Source organism: Peromyscus californicus, unplaced genomic scaffold (genome assembly GCF_007827085.1).
Source record: "Peromyscus californicus insignis strain IS unplaced genomic scaffold, ASM782708v3 Scaffold_17__1_contigs__length_78620276, whole genome shotgun sequence".
Taxonomy (NCBI): Eukaryota; Metazoa; Chordata; class Mammalia; order Rodentia; family Cricetidae; genus Peromyscus; species Peromyscus californicus.
In genome coordinates this window covers 58,534,931-58,556,091 of record NW_026294469.1, presented here as the reverse complement: position 1 = coordinate 58,556,091, position 21,161 = coordinate 58,534,931, and positions in this window count along the sequence as shown.

Genomic DNA, 21,161 nt, shown 5'->3' with positions numbered 1-21,161 from the left:
GTTCAAGCCTGTTAATGACTGACCCCCATAGTTTACTAATCACATCCCCATCTTGCTTTGGTGGGTTAATATTGGTACTTGGCTCAGTTATAAAGACTATTTATTATCATTTTTCAAATTAACAGTTGATTGGCATTCAGCATAACTTCTTCTGGGGTCAGGATTTTCATATACCACTAATTAAACTAAGTAATTCATCTGTTCAAAAGTTGCAAGAATTGGGATTGTGAAACTAACAGTTTTTGCTTCAAAATTGCTATATACTCATGTACAAAGTTTCTATATAATGTGATGAAATAATTATTGTAATTAGCATCTTAATTTGAATTTAGATGCAATTTTTTTTCTTTTTAGAAATCTAAATTAATTCCCTGGGAAACTGATGAGAATTTTTCAAAGTAGAAATAAATGTCTGTAATAAATCAAGAGATAAGGGAACAGGAAGAGATTATTCTGCAATTAAAGTTTACTAAATTAATTCCACTTAAACTCCTCAGAGTTTAATGCAAAAAAACTAAGAAGTGTGTATCTTCTTAGATTAAAAAAACCACACACTGAAAATTTAAAGGCAAAGAAGAAAGAAGAGACACATAATCAATATTTCCCTAAACACTAATCAGAAAATAAATGTTAATATTCCTCTCACAGTTTGATATTAAAAATATAAATAAAAGACACCAAAGTTGGGTAAATTAAATGGAAGTGTGGACAGGTGATTGGAAGTTGAGTGTATTTGTTTTACCCAAATGAATGTAAATTTCATTAGTTGATAATTAAAAGGAAATTATATAGACATTACAATTACTGCCAATGGCATAAATTATGAAGCTGGATGGCAAAACAATTTAGGAACTCATGTTGCTGTTACTATTGTCAAACTGGTTACCAGAGAAACCTACGATAAGTAATCTACTCTGTGACTATGGAAATGAGGCCTTGATGTGTTGCTAGGCTGTTAAAGCTAATGTCATTCTATAAAACAATAATGTTAAACATTATTAGTTTTTTAATTATGTCAGTTAATTGGAATTGTTCCTGTTAATTGCCTATGATTCATCTCCAGATGAAAAATACTCAAGAAAGAGTTGGGGCTTTGTCTGTCCCAACGTGCCATCTAAAATAAGGTCTGAGTTTTACACAAGTGGTTTTTATATGTATGATTAGCCTGAGCAACAATAGGAGGCAAGGTCAAATTCATCGGCAACAAAAGGCACTGTGATGGGACCAATGCTTAAGGTCTCATTCTTATCCTAATATCCTATTATCCTGAAGTAAGACTCATCTTACTTCATGAGTCTGAACTCAAAACCTTCATCCAGACCTCCAAATATTGGTTCTCTATCAGATTTTCACCATGAATCCAAAGCAAATATAGAACTGAGATTATTTGACCTTTGACTTCTCTGTGTCTCCTCAGACACCATCTCTCTTTGGTACAAGGATTATATGTGGCCTTCACCCATGCTAGTCAAGCACTCTACCATTGACCTATGTCCTGAGTCCTCTTTTTACTTTGGTTTTTAATTTTGAGATAGGAGGAGCTCATTAAATTGTCCAGGCTGTCTTTAAACTGACTCGGTTTCCCAGAATGGCTTTGACTTTATTATTCTCTTGTCTCTAGTACAATTAGAATTTCAGTCTTGCATCACATGGTTGCTTTCTTCCCTTACATTTCAATATATGTATGTGTATATGTAGACATACATATATAGATGCATATAGATATATAGATATATGGAGAGTATTAATTTTATTATCCAATATTTAGTGACCCCTCTCAACAAATAACAGGCCATGTGTTGAATACCATAAATATCCAGCTATAGGAAAACATAAGCAGGAGACTTCACCCTGGAAAGTTTGGACCTTAAAATCATGAAAGCACCAGTGAATCATCTGAACACGTTGAGACCATCAACACTTTGAAACCATCCCAGCACTTCCTCCAAGGTCAGAATGTCAACCAACTCACCCCAACCTGTACAGATACACCATATGGAACATGATGAAAATGCTTATTTGTAAGGTTTTAGTCTACGAGTTTATTCCTGGTGCCCAGTTGAATGGATTAACTGACTATTGCTGAAAAAAAAATAAAGCTCAAACTTCTTAATATGGATTTTGTCCATTGGTGTTAGATATTAGTAAATCAAATTAAGAGGTGGATTATGAATAGATTGTGGTTTAAAAATAATGGGGAGTAGGAGACATGGCTTGGCAGTTAACAGTGTTTGCTGCTCCTTCAGGGGACCCAAATTTCGTTCTTAATACCTTTGTCAGGTCATTCACAACTACCTGGAACTCCAATTCAGGAGATCCACCAACCTCTTCTGGCCTCCACAGGTACCCATATGCCTGTGTATATATACACACACAGATACAGACACATACACATAAATAAAGATAAAAATTATTTTTAAAAATAGGAAAATATTTCAGTGCAAAAAAAACAAAGAGAAACAAAAACACAAGACAGTAAAACTGACATCTGTATGTAAGCAGGCAGCCTAATCGCAAGCAGGAACTCAATCTATCTGATGCTCTCTCCACAAGTTTCTGTCCTAATTCTTTTTTAAAGTTCATCTATTTATCTGAGGGGTATGCCCAAATATCTATGACAGTTGGAGAATGACTTGGGAGAGTCTGTCCTTCCCTTCCATCATCACGTGGGTCCTGGGAATCGAACTCAGATTATCAGGTTTAGCAGCAAACACCTTTGGCAGCTGAGCCATATCAGCCTCAGTCTGAGAACATGTAGCTGTGCTTTTTACATAAACCATGGGACCGACAAGTGCCAATAATAAGCAGTCTCTGTGGCTTCTCACATTTACACCAGAGAGAAACTTACAATGCAATCAGTGCTGTTAGGAGGTGAGTGGCTATAGCTGGAGGGTGTCGGGCATCCAAATCTGAGGAATTGTTTTAACACATCTAATTCTACTTTCTGACCTGTTTTGGGGTGTATGGATGGTGCTTCTCTCTCCATTCACTTTTGTTTACTGTCTATTTTGTTAGCCAACCTGAAAAATGATCTGTACCTTATTCTTTCCTGGATGATCTTAGCATGGAGTTCATCTCTTGGTTCTGCTGAACTGATCCACTGGCATTGAAACAAATAGTTACCTGCTTTCATTTGTAAGAAGTCTAAGTTAACATTGATAGCACCTGCTATTAAGAATATATTCGGGAGCCGGGCGGTGGTGGTGCACGCCTTTAATCCCAGCACTCGGGAGGCAGAGGCAGGCGGATCTCTGTGAGTTCGAGGCCAGCCTGGTCTCCAAAGCGAGTTCCAGGAAAGGCGCAAAGCTACACAGAGAAACCCTGTCTCGAAAAAAACAAAACAAAACAATAAAAAGAATATATTCGGGGGCCACAGGTGTAGCTTACTGGTAGAGCACATGCCCAGAATATGAAAGTCATTAGCAGAAAGAAATGGAGTGAATAGAGAGCAGAGAGGAAAGAGGCAGACGGGAAAAGGGAAAAGTAAAAATGTATTCTAGGATTTAGACTACTTTATCAAGTCAAATATATTAGACTCCTTTCTTTGTAGCAACTAGCCTTTATAGATTTGACACAGCCCAAACTCCATTTCTTGGTAAGCCTTTATATATTAATTGACTAACACGGAGCTCATCTCTGAATGTAGCTATGGTATTGACCTACGTTTTCTGAATGGAAGTTCATCTTCTCCCTGGATATGATACTTCAAAAGATTTTGTTTCATATCAAAGTGTGATCCTTTCCTATAGGTGGCTCAGGTTTCATTTTTGACTTTTAGACTCTTGGATATCATTGAATAATCCAACAGTATTAGGGAGAAATAAAAATATCAGCCCAACAGTTGAGCTCATGAACTCGGGTCAGACTCGCCCATCACCATGTCTTATGACTAGGTGTCACTCAGAGGGGACTTGCTTGCATCTCTGATTTCTCTTTCTTCACACTGCAGACAGGAACTGCAGACTGCAGTGAGGAAATGCATAATATTAAATGGGTAAAACCATGGAAAAAACTCTTAGAAAAAGTTTGGTGTACGGTGAGTGTTCCAACTGCTCCTAGTCCTATAGTATTAATGCTCTGGTCTGCCAAACTAAAGATTGTAATCAGGTTCTTACCTACCTGTTTGTTTCTAATGGTTGAGGATTTTAATCATTCAGATACATAGTTCCTCTGTTCTGGGAAAGCCCCTTTCCTTCACCTCCTTCTTGCTTTTTTGTCCCTGATCATTCATTGACTCTGTCAAGCATTTAGTCGTTCATCAAATATGTGTTACTGAGGTCAGGCTCAGGTCTCGGGGAAGAGCCACAGTGAGAGCAGAGTCATTCCAACATGGCCTTTCTGGTGCAGCTTCTCAAGTGATGGCATTGGAGAGAAATCAAATGACTACAAGCACACATGCACCCTGTATTATGATGAGCACACACAATGACGTGTGATATTCCAATAAACCCAGAGAGCTCCCTGAAGAAGAAAAATAGATTCACAGCATGAGTAGTAAGTTCCTAAGTCACTCTGGGGAGGAAGGCAAACCAAGCAGAGGAACCCACACAGGCAAAATTTTTAGGGCTAATCTTTGACTCTTGCCTCAAAATTAACTTCCCCAGAGATATGTCACTTCTCTGGTCACTGGCTGTCCCAGACTGGACCAGAGTCTTGTCCATTTTAGCCCTTCATAGCATCCTGTACTTGGTTCCCATCGCTCTTTCCAGTAGCTTGTAATCACATTAGCTTGTTTTTCTGTCTCTCCCCCAGATCATAAAGTCCATGAAAGCACAAGCCACAGACATGCTGTAATTCTATTCCAGTACCAAGCTGGTGCTCAAGCCAAACCTCTTGCTCCTTTCACTAAGAAATTGTGTGTGGATGCCCTCCTTCCAAGGTTCGTTAGTGACTTACTGATTGTTTTGTTTTGTTTACGATGACATGTCACCTCAAGGTTACTTGATGATTCAGAATCTTCTAAAAACTCCATCTATTCAAAGAATTTTCAATCATTTTCAGGCACAAGATTACCCAATTGTCCAAGTATTACATAACACAGAGGAGCCATAAGCCCTGTCACTGAACAGATCACCATCTAATGCAGTGGTTCTTGGCCTTCCTAATGTTGTGACCCATTAATACAGTTCCTCATGTTGTGATAACCCCCAACTATAAGATTATTTTGTTGCTACTTCATAACTGTAATTTTGCTATTGTTATGAATCCTAATGTAAATATCCAATATGCAGAATATCTGATATGTGACCCCTGCAAAAGAGTCAGTCGGCCTCCAAAGGGGTCACAACCCATAGGTTGAGAAATGCTGACCTGATAGATGAAACAAGAAATGTAGATTCACAAACACCATAAAATTGTAGATTTTTTTTCAAAGCTAAAAAAGTCCACTTGGACCATGGCACTCATTTCACACGTGAGTAAAAGATAAGGACATATCAGGCCTTTCCTCTCTACTATTCCCCTCCAAGACATTTCAAAGAGGGTTCTGAAGGCATTCAGCACACATCTGGGAACACAAGATTAATGAAAGAACCCAGTTTAACTGTCCTTTCCTGGGAACTGAACAAGACATCATCACAACTATGTTGTTTTGAGTCTTAGTGGGAGGGCCTGTTTCTAATCCTAAACGTCTCTCATGAACTGGTTACAGAGATTTCTGATGGACAGCAGGAGGAACCAAGACAGAGAGAAGATATTTTAACTCGTGGAAAGTTCTGGAAATTTCCACGCAGTAAAACTTTTACCTAGAATCTGAACTGATAGGTTGCCATGGATGTGTCCTGGAAGCTCAACACCTCTACATTACAAAGGAAGCTTTAAGACTGATTATTCAGGGGCAAGGAAAGGACTGAGGCGATATTCCCAGGGGGAATAATGGACTCTGTATACATTTCCCCTTCTAACTATCTCTCAGCTTGCTCCACATGCTATTCAGTAGTCAAGCTGCCAAACAGACTTTCTGTTCTCCCAAAGACGGTCTCATTCCTTGAAGTTTCGGGTTTTGTAATTTGCCTGATTGGAGAACTTGGCTGAGCAAAAGCATCATCAGAGATGATTTCTCTTGTTGCAAATTCAAAAGGCTTTGGTGCACAGCACAAGCGATCCATTAGAGGCCATTGTCTAGGGTTCAGGAAAACACCTTCTGCAGCATTGTGCACTAATGTGTATGGCGTTTTCTTGCTCTTTCTTCTTCTGTGGGGAAAGCACGCCTCCCAACGTATGGAATGACTTGTTTTTCAGTATGTGGGCATTTTGTGTATGATTAACTATAGTTTGGGGAAACTGTCACTCTTCAAAGATTCTCCAAGTGTTCTCACAAAATGTCAGGATCGAGTTCCAAAGAGGCTGAGAAAAGCTGACATTCTTTAGAGTTTATCAGACAACCTAGGTAGGGTAAAAACACTATAGTAAAAAGAACAACTAAACATTTGCTGTACTTAGTGAAATATTTTCAGAAAGCCAAGACAGAATCAAACATCGACTTCCCAGTTTTCTAGCTTGCAGCTCAATTGTAAAAGCAGAACTCAAGGAATAAGAGCACTTCAAAAAAGAAAAAAGTGAGAGAATTCACAGGATCTGACCCAAAGAGTTATGATAAAGCTGTAGTAATCACAGCAGATTAACAACTTGCCTAAAGACAAACAGTTGAGTGAACAGTATAAAGAGTCCCAAAATAGATACAAATAGGAATGATACATAGATACCTGATTTTCAATAAAAATTAAAGCTAACAACTCTGCATTATGTTTTTAACATACAGTATCAAAGCAAACTGATTTGCAGAAGAACAAAACAAAAAAAAGAAACTAAAAATTTTTTCATTACACCTAACACAGCTATAAAAAGCAGTTCCGAAGATCTTGTGACGTGGATGTAAGGAGTAGTGCTGGGAAAGATGCATAAAAGAATAAAGAGGAGTAAAAAGGAATTTTGTGACCTTGGATTAGGCAATGATATACTCAGTTCCCAAAACACAATGATACTGATGGACCTCAACCACACCAAAACCTTCCGCCTTTATTATTATAGTCAGGAACGTGAAAAGACAGCTAGGAGAGAATACTTGTGAACCACACTGTGCTCAAACTCCACTAAAGCACTTAGGAACTCCCTGAAACTCAAGAAAAACAACCAACCTATTTTTAAATGGGAAAAAAACAGTTGTACTGAGTTCACCAGAGAAATGGGATGGAAATGGAAAGAGACTTGGAATCATTAGTCATTAAGAAATGCAAGATAGCCGGGCGGTGGTGGCGCACGCCTTTAATCCCAGCACTCGGGAGGCAGAGCCAGGCGGATCTCTGTGAGTTCGAGGCCAGCCTGGGCTACCAAGTGAGTCCCAGGAAAGGTGCAAAGCTACACAGAGAAACCCTGTCTCGAAAAACAAAAAAAAAAAAAAAAAAAAAAGAAATGCAAGATAATGTCAGAAATACAACTACATATCATTGAATTATTTAAGACTTTAAGGCTGACCATCCTGTGTTGTTGAGACTATGGAGTGACTGAAACTCTGGTGGGGACATAAAATTGAAAAGTAATTCTGGGAAATAGTTAAGCTACTTCTTGAAAAATTAAATATATACCATATGACTCAATATTTTAATATCTAGGCATTAATGCAAGGGTGATGAAATTTTAGATCCATACAAAGACTTGTACATAACTCTTTATGATAGCATTTTTGTAACAAATAAAAACCTACAAACAACTCAATATCTATCTGCAACTGAATGAATAAGCAAATAGTGTGATATCCTTATAAAGCAAAAGTTCTGAACCTTCCTAATGGTGATCCTCAACCATAAAATTATTTTCTTTTTTTTTTGTTGTTTCTTTTTTTTTCCTTTTCTTTTTTATTAAGAAATTTTTGATTCGTTTTACATATCAACCATGGATTCCCCTGTCCTCCCTCCTCCCACCCCTCCAGCCCCCCCAATCCATCCCCCATTCCTACCTCCTCCAAGGCAAGGTCTCCCCTGGGGAGTCAGTAGAGCCTGGTACATTCAGTTGAGGCAGGTCCTATCCCCTCCTCCCGGCACCAAGGCTGAGCAAAGTGTCTCAGTATAGGCACTAGGTTCCAAAAAGCTGGTTCATGCACTAGGGACAGGTCCCAGTTCCACTGCCTGGGGGTCCCCTAAACAGTTCAAGCTAAACAGGTGTCTCACTTATCCAGAGGGCCTGGTCCATAAAATTATTTTCATTGCTACTTTATTTGCTGTAATTTTGCTACTGTTACAAATCATAATGTCAATATCTGATATGCAGAATATCTGATCTGTGACCCCCGTGAAAGAGTCATTGGATGCCCCCCCCAAGAACTCCATCTATAATGAAATCACAAGAAATGGATCAAAGCCATTTGAGCGAATAAGTGTCGAGTTATGGTGCCTAATGAAAGCAGACAGACGAAAGGAAGACTCACGCTCGACTCCACCTACTTGAATGTCTAGTAAATCTAAAGTAACCTATAGTGATAAAAGAAAGCAAAGCAACAGTTGCCTTGGAGAAGAAAACGAGAAAAGACAAAGATACACAAGGAAACATGGGAGAGTTACAGATATCATGTTCATTATCATGATTATGGTGATCATTTCCAGCATGTGTAAATATGTCAAAACATCAAATGAGCACTCTTATGTACATGCAACCTATTGTGTGTCAATTATACCTCATTAAGACTGCAAAAACAAACAAAACACGGTATATGATCGAGTTGGAAGATGATACTTCAGGACTGACACAGTGAAGGAATTCTAAATTGACACACAGCAAAGCAAAGGGAACAGCTTCCCAGAAGTTGTAGAGCTGAAATCTCATGGCAAGTCCGCTCATCAGGAAGTGTTCATGCATCCACTATATTCAAGACTCTATACTAGACATGACCATAGGGAAGTGTAGATTAATAAGATAGGCAAAGACATGATGCTACCCTCTAAGGTAATTCAGAGTTAGAACTGGTAGAGGTTTTGTACAAAATGTTCTGGGAGGACAGAGAAAGTAGGTTAAGCCTACCAAGATGTTCAAGGAGGGGCTTGACACGGAACATCCACTGAGAATGGGCTAAGCAAGAAGAATGAAGAGTCACTGTTCTGAGGAAAAGGGGACTCAGGAGCAAAGACAAGATGGTGTCACAGCAGCCCATAGCCAGAGAGGTCAAATGTATCAGCATTAGCTAAAAATGACAGTGTGGTGGAGGGTGGCACTCAAGCATTCATGTCCTCAGTGTGACATTTAACAACTATTCACTAAGTGGTACATAAGGGGCTGGCTGCATCAGGTCAGATTAAGAGGTGAGGTTTTTAACCTCAAAACTATAGTAAGCGAAATCCTTCTAGAGAATTTTCTTGATAGTCCTATAGTGGCCAACAAAGACCCTATCCAGGAGAGTCCAGGCTATGTTCCCTGCCCCAAGGTGGAAAGGCTTTATTCTGGAGACAAAAGAAAGCCATGAAGAAATTTAGGCTAGCATGAGCAGGCTCACCTAAAAGACTTGGTGGACCTGTAAGAGGCAAAGTCCAGAGAGGAGGAAATCAGTCAACTCACCATTAACACAAAACAGGGCTGGAAACAGGAGACTAACACATCGAGGGGTAGAGCCTGTGGTGAGTTCACTGAGAGGCACGTCAGCTTCAAAGCCACTAAGAGTCCAGTTGGTACAGCACAGTAAGTACAACTAGACTGAATAGTGGGTTCCCACACAGGTAAATGCTGGGCAAGGACTGCCTCTAAGAATCAGAACCAAGAGACAGTTTGAAAGCTGAGGAGACAAACTTCCCCTGTATTTGTTGGACAAGGAGACTGCCTATGTTTTGCATAATACATCCTTTGTCCTCGTTATTTCTCCTTTTCACTGACTTCTCTTACATGGGCACACTTACTATAAGATACTTCCCAAGACAGGGGCCAACGTGACAGCATAAACTCAAAATACCAAATCAAGGAACACTGAACTCAAGCATTTTAGAACTAGCTCTCCTCAACTTACGTCAGTGCTTCAAAACTGTTAAACATCTAAAATATAATATAATAAAACACAAAAACATTGCATTTCAAAACTCATCTTTAATTCAGGCGCTAAGGTTATAATTTCTCACAGTAAATTTAATCGGGTCCCTAAACAAGCCTACATTGTTTAGAGAAACAAAAGCAATAAACATTGGAAAATGATAAAGCATCATCTTTGTGTGGATGTCTCTGAGTAGGGAGGTTAGTATCTTTTACTGTAAAATTATTACTCTCAATTTTAGACTAGTGATGGCATCATTTGTCTCAAAGGATTCTAAAGTATAAAGAGACACAAGCTTTCACCAGCACCTCCTATGAACCTAAAACCTGTGCTGCTTGTGGGGACCAGGTGTTAATTCAGCCGAAGTGTGAGAGAGATGGAGGACTGATACAGAACTGTACTCCTGGATACATCATAAGCCAGCCCAAATATCCTGCTGCTAAAGAGGACAGAGAAGCGTCTGACCAAGCTTTCCCATGATTCCTTGCACTTCCTCCCTTGTGAAAACAGTATTTACAAGCTGTCCTGTGCTAAACAGGCCCCTGACTTCTCTCTGCCCAGTGAAGCTGAAAACCGTAGTTTCTGCTGGTGGAAGTTAGAGCCCCAACAATGAATGTAACTGTCATACATTTAATTTTGTATGTTAGGATGCAACAGAGGATTCTTTTACTTATGTAGAGCATGTGAAAATACAGAAAAGCTGCTGGGCGGTGGTGGCGCATGCCTTTAATCCCAGCACTAGGGAGGCAGAGGCAGGCACATCTCTGTGACTTCGAGGCCCACCTGGGCTACAAGAGTGAGTTCCAGGAAAGGTGCAAAGCTACACAGAGAAACCCTGTCTCGAAAAACCAAAAAAAGAAAAAAAGAAAAGAAAAAGAAAGAAAGAAAAGCCCAAGAAAAGACAACTACTTGATTGATATACATAAATGAGTACCTGTCAAACAGTGATGGTGATGGCCATGGATCCTGTTCACTTTCTTCCTTATCCCCTCCTCTTCCTCCGTGACAGTCTACCTCCGAATCCCTATCTCAGAAAAGTGAAAACCTAGTACCATTACATAACGCACCTGATTTCTGATCTCTAAGTGAATTATGTGACTGTCCATACCAAGAGCAACTCAAATACAATGCAGATATTGTCATTGAATGCCATAGGCTCTTATTTCAGGATGTGATAATCTGAAACAAGCAGAAAGTAGAAAAGGAGAAAGACCGAGTGTCTGCAGCGGGTAAAGGGTGTGATGACATGTTCCAAGTGGTTCTCGCCTCCACCAGTGAAGTTTGAGGACTGTTTATGAAACCTACACATAGTCATCTAGAAACTCACGTTAGGGCTGGATACTAGCATGCTTAAGGTGTGGTGAGGCCAAAAGTTTTGGGGAGTGTTCAACTCATCTCAGAATATTGTAGCTGCAATCTAGAAAAGAACTTCGGAAGGTTGGTTAATATAAAATTTGTCCCTCCAAGGTACTTGCAACAATATCAATTAGCTTCCTTCTTGTATAGCCAATTAAAATTTCCTGGATGTTGTGTTCACCCACTAAGTGAGACTTTTGTGTCTGGACAAGAGCTGTTTAAATATTCTATGGGATGAGCAATGTACAACAGCTACCTACACATGCCCAAGACCACCAGTGGTTGAAATACTCTGGGTCAGTAGTCTTTTGTTTCAAGTATAAATGGAAGCCCCTTCAGCTAATACCGAAGCAACAGTATATACTAAGAGTTTCATTTTTGTCTTCACCCTTACAAGCAGTACACATATTCAGCCATAATAATATTTTCTAACATCTCATGCTGAATGTTTTACAAACATAATGTGTGAGGTTTAGATGAGCAGAGGCATGCTCACTCCTTACATTTGTCAGAAGTCTTTAATAAAATATCCACAATTCATTTCTGAGCTCAGAATTTCATAAGAGGGAACACTTTTATGAGCTAAAATACTGATTTGGAATTGTCTTTGAGGAGCTGGGGGACCGCTATAGCAATCAAATCCAGGAATTATATGCAGCCATTCTGTTCCATGTATATTGCCTCTGAATGGAGTAATCTCAAGAGTTTGTGTAGCCGTCTCTTTACGCTTAAGTTCAATCACCATGTTAGAAAGAGGATCTGAATTCTTCACTAATCAGAGCATGAACATGTTTTGTCGCATTACAGAGGGTCCGAAGTACCAAGTTCACTGATTAATGTGATATTTTTATTCGGAACGGTAAGAGGAAACAGCACCTCCCCTGTGAGCTTGCTAAATCACAGGAGCTCAGGACCTGAGTCCTTACAAGCGAAGATATTATAAGAGTGTAGCATCTTCTACACAGTTAGACATTAAAGGAAAGGGTCTTTTATTGTTCCTCACTTATGGTTTGCGGCTCCATCCCGGGCAATTTAGGATGTAAATGAAAGACTAAATAACTAAATGCCAAATTACAATTTCCATGCTTCGATCTCGATGTGCCACTGCTGGATGGGGCTCTTTAATATTCTACAACGCCTGTGACAACTACTTCAAGTGTTGGATATGCAATTTCAATCTCTTTTTCTCTGAGTCTTTGTACCTTTTAGTCTAACAACAAAGAGGAACAAAGATCCTAATTATACCCATAATCATTATTATCTGAAGAAGTTCCCAGTAATTAAATTTTAAAGAAAATTTATTTAATGAGCTTTCTACAGTCACATCCAAGCAATACACATTCAAGTAGATAGTGATTAGTATGAAATAGCACTAATTTGAATGACTTGATAAAAGCTCCTACTTCACTACTATGTTTTTAATAATTGTGTAATTACATAGAGAATTATTCCTGTAAATATCGCTTGTTTTATATAGAATTGAAGACATGAAGATGTGTTCTATCTGGAACAAATTTCCAATATTTTGAAGCTGTACCTTCTTGTGTCAGCTAAAAAGTTAATATGTATGTCTTAATTACACAAACACACACACTCTCTTGCATTGGAATATACACCTTTCATTTGCATGAGTTGAGAATAAGTGCTTAGCTTAGTCGAAGCAGAGGTGGAGAGAAAATAAATCTTCACTGAAGGAGAGCATGGTCATTACCAGTGAATGAAAATGAAAAGCGTATTTCGGCGAACATCTCCTAATTATCCCATAAGAGAGGCGCGATAATTGGCATAGACTATATGGATGTTGTCACGTCCATATCATTTCCCGTGATTCATGGAGCTTTAGAAATGGTATCATGTAATATTGTGCATTTGTTCTTTTAATTTCAGGGCAAAATAAAATGCTGATCTTAAACACAGCTATAGAAAGATGAAATACAGCTCAAAGCAGGCCTCATTTATGTGAATATTTTGTGTTTCAAATCTTATGACTAAGATACCAATGGATATATCATGTATACACAAATGAGATAAGGTACAATGAAACAAAGGATCTTCATGGTGGTCAGGGACTCAGGAGACCTATGTTCAACAGCTCGGAATATGGCACCGCCTTAAACAAACCCTTGAGACCCTGCAGGCCTCAGTCATTTCATTTGTAAAATGAGACAATTACAGATGGGTTTTGTAAGGGCATTCTCAATGTTTAACTACAATTTTTCTTAGTGTCAGTGGCTCTGTGAGATACTCACCTTGATTTTATAAATAGAAGCACTTGTTCAATATGCTCCCCTTTTCTTAAAGTGAAAAGCAAAAGAGCATGTGTCTTATTCTCAAAATGAGATGGTTGGATTCAAAGCATTAAATACAATGGTAACCACAAAAAACATTCATTCATACAACATTGTATTCAGTATACCAACAATGCAACCATGCAGTGTAAAGAGACAAGACAGAAACAGAAAGATAGGTAAGATAGAAAATGCAGGTTTAATGTCATAAAAATTAAATGTAAGTGACCCTGCTCCTCTAACAACCATCAAATATTATTTTTTTTTCCTTATTCAGTTTTTGCATTGGAGAAAGTGAGTGGGTTAGAAATGATTTAAAAAAAAAAAAGTGGTTGAATCCTGTCTGTCTTCACTGATATGTCATCAGGAAGAAGTCACTGGCCATGGTTGTGATCTTTAACCTGCAGGGACATTAGTTCCTTAGTGTGGGAGGTGAGGAAACAGAGCTGGGTGACAGACAGACAGCAGTGCTGTGGCATGCCAGCCAGAAAGCTCATGTGCTCTCAATCCCCCTGAATGGTCAAAGGAAAGTGTGGCTCTTCCTGAACAAGCATGGCAGATTAGGCATTGTTTGAATTCCTCTTTTGTTCAACATAACCATCTGGCTCCTCCTTGATTTCAACAAGGCACAATAATGGAGATATTTATTCTGCTGGGAAGTCCACGGTGTGCCTAAACTTTGATGTAGGTTTGGGAGACAGAGAGGGAGCTTGTCATCATTTAGAGAAATAAATCTGAGGACTGTAATCCTCACTGAGGTTGGGCTCTTTGGAGGGTTCATGGGGACTTTCCAGAATCCAGGGCTGAGCCAGCCAACGAGGTAATGCCTGTGATGAGTCTGCAGAAAGTGTACCTCCAAATTCATGGCTAGTATTTTGCCTAAGTTTAAAAAGAATTAAGGAACTCATTGCAGGCATGGCCAGCTTGTTAGCTCACTATGGCTCTGATCAAATTGCACATTTTAAACCCAGCTAAGCAACTGTGACAGGACTCTGAAGACCTGCACTATCCAGGCAGTGTCTTTAAAGAAGCAAGCAGCCAAGAGATAAGGAGGCCATTAAATTATCCATCCTTCATTGGAGAACGTCAAAGAAGGGCGGCTAAATGAGCTTCCAATTTGGTGAGATTTTTTTTTTTTTGTGAAGTTTTCTTCAGGTGGCATAGAGAATAAAATCCTCAATCAGAAAAAAAAAAATCTTCAATCAGTAACAAATACAAAAGGAAAAAAATAAAGCTCAAACATTGTAAGTATTGAGAGTTTCGCAGAGTACCTGATGCTTCAAGTTCACATTCATGAACTAATTTGTCTTGATTTATATTTAATTTCCTTAAGTTCACTAACTACCACATTTCACATGACTGTCTCGAGTTCGTGAATTCCCCTTCATTTTTGAAGTGATTTTTTTTAAAAATAATATTTTAAGAGGCAAAAAATTAACCTATCTCGAAAAGGGTAATTCATTTGAGGATGGAACTGAGGTAGAGCGATTTCTTCAACCATTATTTGAGCAAACAGGGTTCGGTTCGAATCACCTTCAGCTTTTCCTCAAGATAAAACAAGCCAATTCAAAAGGAAGACGGGTCCCAAAGATAAGTTTGACAGCGATTCCTTGTGAATCTAAGGAGGCTCCCCTTTCCTGTCTGATTTTATTTTCTATGCCCATGATGTGTGAGAAAAATGCTTGTGCAGAAAAAAAATAAAATAAAAGCCGAAGAAAATGGATTTTGATTAGTAAGGAAATGGTCCTGATTGTGTTTCCAGTGCCTCTCATTCTTCGGCTTTCCTTTCAAATGCCTCCTCTTTCATGTCTTGCACTCCCAAGCAGCTAATGTAGCCTAATTTGTTGGTTCTGCTTTCACTGCGAGCATTCACCACCTCTACCTGCACTCCCTCCCCCCACGTTAATGCTCCACGAGCTTTTGATGCTGGTAGATATTAGATACGCTTTATGTGAAGTCCCTGAGACTGAAAAGACACCTTTCTTCCAGCTCATCAGAGTACTTAAAAGCACATTCAGCCCCATTCAGTTCAATTGTGCGCTTACTGAGCAACCTACTGTGTGCTGGGCAGCTAGCAAGTCACCAACAGCAGGAACCCCAGGGTCTCAGTTTAGGGGCTGACTTTTTTCTAGTGCCATTTTCTGTAGCGTGTAGACTGTCATTACTTTGGCTACTTTGTTTTTCTTAAGGCCATGATAGACTTTGCAGTTTGAATAAACAGCATCTTAGACCAGCAGGTAAGAAACGGTTTCACTGTTGATTCAACGCTGGACTTTGGCTGTGAAATGGGCCCAGTGACCAGAAGAGTATACTATCACGATGCCTGTGTCTAAATTCAGCAGCTCAGTCAGCTGGCATTTAATTAGTTAATAAACAGACCGTTTCGTTGAGCGCATGCATTAGCATCTAACATCGGCTGGCAGACGAGCCTTCTTGATTGATTAAAATATACATTTAAATATATTCCCTTAATTTATATCAGTTGCAAAGTGAGGCAGTTATCTTTATAACTGAGAGCATTAGCGTAAATTATTTAGTATCTTCATTCTAATTTGCACCATATTATAATATCTATCTTGATCTTGGAACTAAATAAATCATCGGTCCCAAATTATAAGCATGCCATGAGTCCTGAGATGTTTATAGAGCTTTTCCCATCTTTGCTTCACATTTTTTTTTCCAAAAGAGGCTGAAACACTAAGAAATATTAATAGGCTCCTTAAGTAGAGGTAATACACTTTTTATAACTCTGTGTCCATTTCCCTAAGAATGAGAAGCTTGGGATCTGTTCATAAACATTTTAGTATTTTCTCATGAACTGAAACTGTATAATAGTCCTAGCTGTCTCAAGATGTCAGGAGGCCTTAGGTCACTGTCACCGGCTGCTTTTTGTTTTTTTTTGTTTTTTTGTTTTTTTTTTTTTGGTTTTTCGAGACAGGGTTTCTCTGTGTAGCTTTGCGCCTTTCCTGGAACTCACTTGGTAGCCCAGGCTGGCCTCGAACTCACAGAGATCCGCCTGGCTCTGCCTCCCGAGTGCTGGGATTAAAGGCGTGCGCCACCACCGCCCAGCCCTGCTTTTTGTTTTTAATCACTATGGACAAATTTCCATCACATATCACTTACCACAGCAGATCATGTAGCTGGCTTTGTACCGGCTCGGGGATCCGATGTCATCAAGGAAACAAGAATTGCCAGTAGTCATGTTACAAGGATGCAAGATATCTACGAGAGCCAAGCTAAAAATAACTGAAATAGCTATTCATACAAATAGATGGGAAGAAAATATTTTACAAACTAATTTTGCTGATAATAAAACATAATGCTCACTATCCAAAATATAGACAAGTGGGAAGAAAAAAATTCAGTGTCTTACAACATCACTACTCAAAAATACCATGGTTTAGTTTGACTTGTCGTTTCGGTGGGTGGCGGGCCATGGCAGCAGGGAGGGCGCAGCAGAGTTCATGGTGGAGGAAACACGTGGAGAGGCTGTTCACACTTGAGGCTGAACGAGAGGAAGTAGGCCAGAACTAGAAGCGAGTACCAACCTTCAAAGGTGTACCACTAGTACTTCCGCCAGCCAGTCCCCATAGCTCAAAGTACTGACACTGCTCCAAACAGTACCAGTAGCTGAGGACCCAGTGTTCAAACATAGGAGCCTATATAGGCTCTTCCAACTGTAACCTAGAGTTTTATTGGGATTCAGCCGTCTTCACTCACTTGCCCACGACCACATTTGCACTGTGATGGATCGTGATGGACAGTGACAGCAGAAACTATGGTGCTTAAAATTTAAGATGTATGTGACTCTTTACAGAAAAGTTTAAGGTTTTCTTTTTTTTTTTTTTTACGATATCATTCTTGATATTATAAAATTGCCGAAGTGTATGTGTTTGTCTGTTTCTCTGTGTGTGTATGTGTGTGTGTGTGTGTAAGAAACACACATGCATGCACGCATGCACACACACACACACAGACTGAGATTTGTTTTCATGTGGCCAACCTAAAATATGCTAATTAACTGGAATAGAATTGAAAAAGTGAAGAAAGGTCAAATGAGGGGAGGCCTCTGCTATCACTGCGTCTAATTTATGTTATCATATAACACGCAAAGAGTTATACAGTCAGTAGGATTACAGCTGAAGGGGACTGGCTCAGGAGTGATGATTTATTACAAACGCGGACCATCCTCCAAAGCAAAGGACTGTAAACTGTTCCCAGTCACGTGGAAATCTGCCCTGGAAATCTGAAAGTAGCTTTTGGTAGTGACTGGGGTTCTTTATCCAGGTTTCAACCATGGTGGAGTCCTCACGGAGCTCAGTGGCACTTGGTTTTCTAATAGGGCTGATTTCTCAGACAAAAGTGCAGTACGAAAGTGACCAGTATTCGTTTTTCTCCTACGTTTTTTCAGTAAAATTTATATTCAATTACCTTTCAATGCTTTCTTCAAGTTACCCTGTAAACACTAACATCAGCAACAATCACTGGTACTACTCAAGAATTCAAAAGAATTGGCTGGATCTGAGGATATATTTTGAGGATTTTTTTTTCTTTTTTTTTTCTTTTTTTTTTGCACAGTTGGAGAAGGTATGTCTTAAAAGTTAGTCCTTAGAAAGTATTTAATGAACTGAGCTCTTTGGTTTCGATTACACTGTGAGTCGCAGCATTCTCATCATTGACGTACAGGCTGCTAAGGACATCTGATGCAGGCCAGTACTTCTAAAACCTCTTATTTTCATCATGCTGTTAATTTGTAACAATTAAAGGAAAAAAGTTTAATTTGGAACTTAGCTGAATTACTTAAAAATTGAAATTACAACAATCCAAATTCATAGATTTTTTTCTCTCTGATATTTAAATGTCAGTGTGCAATAGATGATTACAAAATCTAATATTAAAAATTTAGTATAAAAGTATCAAGTGTCTAATGTCAAAAGAGAACTCCAGAGACTTCACAATACAGTAACATGGCCTTCAAATTTATAGTAAGTTCTTTTGAACCTTATTTACTTAGCACTTGATATGTCCATTGAGAGCCAATCAGAAAACATTATCAACAATTTGAACAGGGTATATATTAATTTATTATATAATAATAAATTATATAATAATAAGGTATATATTAATACAGAATGAAAATGACCAGTAAGAGTCAGACAAAAAATGACTGACATTGATTTTCAGAGAAGTTATGTTCTCTGAACACATAAGAGAAAGTTCTTGAATCCAGAGCCTGGAAGTCATGTCCTAAAGAAGATTCATTTCTACCTAGGACAAGTTATTATTGTTGGTTGGTCTTTGGTCTTTTGGGGGGCCCACCACCTAGCTCCCAAATAAATCTCACACAGAAGCTTATTCTTAATTATGAATGCCCAGCCCTTAGCTTGGCTTAGTTTCTAGCCAGCTTTCCTTGTCTTAACTTATCTAGACTACCTCTTGCTTTTCCCATTCTCTTACTTCTGAAAATCTTACTCTTTCTCCATTGCTTGTTGTGTTGCTTAGTGGCTGGTCCCTGGTGTCTCCTCCTCCTCTGGCTGCTAGATCTCCAATCCCCATTCCCAGATTTCTCCTTCTATTTATACTCTCTGCCTGCCATCCCCACCTATTCTTTCTTCTGCCTTTCTGTTGGCTATTCAGTTCAATATTAGACCATCAGGTGTTTTAGACAGGCACAGTAACACAGCTTCACAGAGTTAAACAAACACAACATAAACAAAAGTAACACACCTTAAAATAATATTCTACTATACAAGTGTTGGCTCTAACACATTTGCATGGTTCTAGAGAGGTTCAATAAGTTGACTGTAGATGGCTAGAAACATGGTTTGGCATGTAAGAGCATTTGCTGATCAGAGTTTGTATCCCAACACCTATGTCTAGTGGTCCACAACTGCCTGTAACTACAGCTCTGGGGAATTAGATGCTGTCTTCTAGCCTCCAAAGGCACCAGAACATATGTGCACATACACACATGGATACATACACACTATTAAAAATAATAAAAATAAATTATTTTTAAATTAAATAAATATTTAAAAATAAATAAATAGTTGAGTGCAGTGGTGCACACCTTTATCAAGTACTTGGGGGACAGAGGCAGACAGATTTCTGTGAGTTCCAGGCCAGCCAGGGCTACATAGTGAGACCCTGTCTCAAAAAGTAAAATAATTAATCAACTAATTAGTAAACAGACTGTAAAGGTCTGTGGGGTTAAGGTTAGTTTGACATAGGGATAGAGTAAGAAGCCATTTAAATGGTACCAATTGAAAACTGACCTTTTGTTTATCAAAAATACCTATAATGTCTCAATAACCTACTCTATTTCCTGGTATTTTACCATGCTTCATCTTTCTGTATGATTCTGTAAATGTTGATTGATTTGCTGTTTTAAAAATCTTTCACTGGGATGGGTACTATATACTCCTTTAAGGTCTTATATTGACCCCATGACCTGCCACTGGGACCTTAGTTAACAGTCTACTTGAAAGATCTTTTGAGTGCTTACATGAGTGAGTCACTGTCTAGTTAGTTAATGGTTCACCTTGATTGTTAGCTTGACTGAATTGAGAAGCACAAGATTATATATAAACTACAACTTTAGGTCTGTGTGTGAGGATATTCAAGAGAGGATTGAGTAAGAAGGGGAGATCCATGTTGCATATGGATGACTCAATCCAATACATTGAGGACCCAGACAAGATAACAGTGGGAAATTTTTCTTCTCCTAGAGTGCAGTCATCCCCTTCTTGCTTCCTGCTGAAGCCTCAAATAAGGATGCTGCTCACTCACAATAAATTCTATCTAGTCACTAGGGTCCAACAACCTTCAGTCATAATTGTCATTGTCAATTTATTATTCCTGGAGAGATTATAGAGCAGCCCCAACCCCTTAACATTCAAGAAAGTCAACAAAGTCCACCAAACAGCTCCACCCCTACCCTGTGTCCACCCTGCACAGTGTACTGCCTCACCAAAGGCCCAAATATGGAACCAGTTAACCAGGGACTGAAGGCTCAGAAACCGTGAGTCCAAATTAAACTTCCCTGTGTGGTTTACTCAGATAATTTGTCAAAATGACGTCTCACTGAGACTCGCTGTTCTAAGCTCTTTAAATACGTCATTCCATGTTTGCTTAAAATTAAAACTTCTTCTAAAATAGGCAATAGCTCCCAGTACTTTACAAAACAGGAAATGGAGATGCCGAAAGATAAAGCATTGCCAAGAGAACTCAGCTAGTTAGAACTGAAGCCAGATGTACCACTGAGGTCTGTCTGATGTACAACCCTACAATCCAAGCAGATTTTTCAGATCCTCCAACAAATCCTCATTCACCCACAAAGTATCACATATGTTTTTTGCTGTCTGTGTTCTTGTTTCTGAAAATTTGGGTGGAATTTCAAGACTTAGAAGAGACAGTATAGTGTGTACAGAACTACTAGAAAGTTTCTTCCAGTGTTCTTTGCATAATAAGTGCATTGTATTTGTTGGGGCCAATGGGAGGAGAGTTAAAAG